Below are 4,096 nucleotides of genomic sequence, written 5' to 3'. Positions count from 1 at the left end.
TAAATTGTTTATTCATTGTAGGACCGAGAAGCATGAAAAAATGTGCCCCTTTGGACCCCTACTCAGAGCTTCCGTCTCCAAATAATTTTTAAGACGGGTGGGCTTTTCTCTCGCATTGCCTCCCCTCCCGGGTATGTTTGTTTTTTTTTTCAACAATATCCCATTCCAGGCGCCCTCTCTCTGCCTGCCGAAAGCATTTTAACGACAGTTTACTTTAGCGGTCTATCAGCAGATTGCTGCCTCTGCCACCGGAATTTCAATTTCTTAATTTACAGCCCAAATAAAACAGAATAGAGGAGGATCTGGGCTGCTCTCTACATTGGGTTGGCCTTATCAAGCGTGAAGTTTGGCGCTTTGCAAACCTATTCAAGTGATTATCTGTTGAGGACCTCTCGAGCCATCTCCATCTCTGCAGCGGACTGATAAGACAGCTGTTTCTCTAGCCGCTGCGTCTCTCCGGGCCTCAGTCTTCTGATACAAACTCTGCCTTTGTCATGGTGCCCCAGTGCCGTCACTTGCTCTGTGGGGCAAGAGTTTGATCTAACACACGTGGGGGGAACGTGTTAATGTGTGTAAGAGCAGAGAAGAGAGGAAAGAAGGGAGGGCCGTGAGAGCGAAAGAGGGAGGAGGGAAAGAGAGTTAGGGACCGGAGGGAGATGGGGGCAGGGCGGCGTGCCGAGCGCTGTTGATCGCTCTGATTGACGGGTCGCTCAGCCCGGTCTTATTATTTCAAATTAGAACTGCATTGCACACAAGTGGAAACATAAATCTTCAATATAAGAAAGAGCCTCCGAAACCGTTTCTTACCAGGACTGCGTGAAGAGCCCGGTGAAAAGACTGATTGCCACCAGCTGAGACAGATGGTTTCCCTTAACTTTGGAAACTGCTATTTTTAATAACTTGTATTAATTTTGCATGAGACGTATCGGCTCCAGGAGAAAGCTTAAAGAAGGCTGTGAGCATCCCGGAATGAAACGGACAGGAGGCTCTGATTTTCCCTTTCTCACTTCCAGGTTTTCTTCATTCACCCTCTGCCGCCTGAACGTCCTAGCTCCCCCTTTCCATGGTCGGGAAAGACGTGAATTTATCCCCCTAAAAGTTGCTGCTGAGTAAAAGAGGGGAGGAAAAGAAATTTGAGGACATTTGTGGAAAAGTTTACATAAATGATCGTCGATCCGAAGCTGCAAATGTATTTTTTTCCGAGACGCTATAGTGCACATGCGTTTGAATATCTGCAGAGAAAGCCTCCAAAGGAGAGTCTACCTCATATAAATAAATCTTGCCCAGGGGAAAAAAAAAAGAGTTGGGAGGGAGAACAATCTAAACTGGTCTCAGGATTTACTGCGACACTACGTTACTTAAAAATTTTTTTTTTAAATAAACATTTAAACTTGTCTTTAAGTGTAAATAGTAACCTCAGGGTTTAGGGGGCATTCTCCCTCAGTCCTCTCTTATTCTCTATATTTACCCTTGGAACAAGAGTTTAAAGACAACATGTAAAAAGAAAGTAAAGGAGGCTTGCGATCCTGCTGGCTGCCGCCCTGACATTGTCCCTAATGGCAAGTGCGATTATTAAGGGTCTTTGCAAAATAGTTTCCGAAGCCACCCCCGTCGGATAGAAGACTTTCCTCCCCTTTGCCTGGTGGAGAGATGAGAGACAAATTGGGGGAGGGGAGCGAAGGCTAGCAGCTAGGGGTTTTTTTTTTGCTGCGATTCTCACAGGAATTAGGAGGACAAAAACTCTGGAGTAGGTTTAGCAGACTTTGTGAAGGCCACCTGGACTTGCATTTACTTTTCACGACCCTTTTGATGAAAGGCAGGCGCACCTGGCCAAAGTAAAAGACGAGAGTGGTGGGTGCCTCGTGAGTTCTACTCAAACCCTCCTGACAGTTGTCGCGGCGGCTGGATCCTAGGAAAAGCCGTCTTGATTCAAAATAAATGTTTCAACGGTATAGGACAACCCCTTCCTCAAAGTCCGTGGAATGAAAGATTCCCAAGAAATGCAGTTTCTGTGTCATCACAGGGAAGGTACAGAAAACACTGATGAGGCTTTGCAAACTTTTAGGCGGAGGGGTGGGGCAGGGGGAGGTGGGTGTTGGGATTATCTGCTTGTCTCTGTCCATGGTGCTAATTCCTGTCTCCTCCTCTTCCCGGTTATGATGGTCTGAATTGACGTCGGTGTCAATTTTCTAGGTAACTTTTTTTTTTCCTGTTTTCTAAATTGTGGAAGGGAAGTTGACGTACTACCTTAAGAAGAATAAATAAAAGAATAAATAGCAAGTTATATAATATCTATATTTTTCATGCAAGCATTAAACTATCACATTTGCAACATTATGAACTATAAATCTCCAAACAGCCCAATACACGAAAAATGAACAATATTTTTACTCATCTGAGAGGGTATAATATTTGGAACCACCGCCCTAAACCAAACAATTTAAACTCATTTAAATAGCTTAACTGCTTTATTTACTTTTTTTTTTTTTAAGGCTACAGTGGTGGTTTATAGGGCCCTTTAAAAATGTTAAAATCAATCTCCCTACACTAAGGACTAGAGTTAGAGAGTTATTTATTATAAAAGACTTGCTCACAATGACTAATGAGCATTTCTGTGAATGACTATATTTTAATAAAGAAACTTTAGAAAATAATCAGTTGAATTAACTGCTTTTTCAGCATTGGGAACCAATTTTTTTGCAACATTCTTCACATCAAACTTCTCTCCAAACTTTCAGGACTCCCTCTATCTCCCCTCTCTCTGCTGCAGGTCAAGCAATGCTGAGGACGTTGGAGATATGTCAGAGCTAGCATGACTTAAGCCTTACTCAAACTTATTTTAAATATTTTTTTTCATTGCAAGTTCAGGATAGTTATTTAACCTGACTATGAATTAAGAGTTATAAAGGTTGATTACATTTCTGCTTTATATGGAGTGTGATTTTTCTGCACATAAGCATGCTAAGACATCCAGATATAAATTGTTTTAAAATGGCTATATTCAGTTTTTATTTTTAGAAGTTGGAAAAGTCATGTTACTTATGGTATATTTTCCATATAAAAGTTTTTAAATTTAAAAATATCAGTTTTATTGAGGAAGTAAACTAGTATTTAAAAATATTTTCGGTTTCTTAAGTAATTAAACCCCATTTACTTACATAGAAAGTAACATGTTGAAGATGACAATATTTTTGAAAGATATTTATTCATTTACCCAAACTGAAATGAAAGCATATACATGGAATCTAAAGAATTTAGAATCTGGCACTTATCATGTTTTCTATGCAATTTCTTTAAACAAGATATGCTGGCTTTCCACTCCCAGCCTCCCCCCCCCATCCTTTTGGAAAATATACCATTATAATCTACAAATCCTTCTTGTGAATACAAACATGCATCAATAAATAAAACAAAGTATTAGTATCCACCCAACTAAAAGGCACTCATATAAGTTAATAGCAAAGATTTTCTTTAAAGTGCTGAGAATATTACATTTAACACTTGCAAACTAACTCAAGAGTATGCTAACAAGCAGAAAAGACAATTCAGTATATAGTAAGTCTGATTAAATTAAACAGCATTATCCTTTTGCCCAAATTATTGTATCTTTTACTTCTCTTTCCTGAGCTGGGGATGGGGAGGCAGGGAAAAAGGTTGAAGGTGAGTGACAACAAACTCAGTCTTGCTACTGTTTCTTCAAACAATGATTAATCTTTTCTGGATGAGGTAGGATCTTTCTGTCTTTTCCCTTGATTTCTCCTTTCCTCACTCCTATGACTCCATTTCTTCACATTTCTTTTCTTTCTTCTTGCCATGAGTTCCACCCTGGTCTAGAGAAGAGTTTTAGATTCGAATTTAGGACTCTAGAGGCTATTGTTATATCAAAGGGTGGGGGTGGAGTTAGGGCATGATAATTAGTAAGGTTAATTATGAGATAATAAATAGATTCAGGCCTTCTTTTCCAATCCCCAGTTATTGCCATGCTAAGTAATAGAACTCAGATATTGTGATAAGGAGTATAAGGGGGAGATAAGCAAACAGGTCTTCTATGCTTTGCTATTAATCATTCATCAACACCCAAGGACACTTTCAAGGA

This window comes from Choloepus didactylus, chromosome 10, assembly GCF_015220235.1.
Source record: "Choloepus didactylus isolate mChoDid1 chromosome 10, mChoDid1.pri, whole genome shotgun sequence".
NCBI classification, from domain to species: Eukaryota; Metazoa; Chordata; class Mammalia; order Pilosa; family Megalonychidae; genus Choloepus; species Choloepus didactylus.
Note: the sequence above shows the minus strand (reverse complement) of the source record.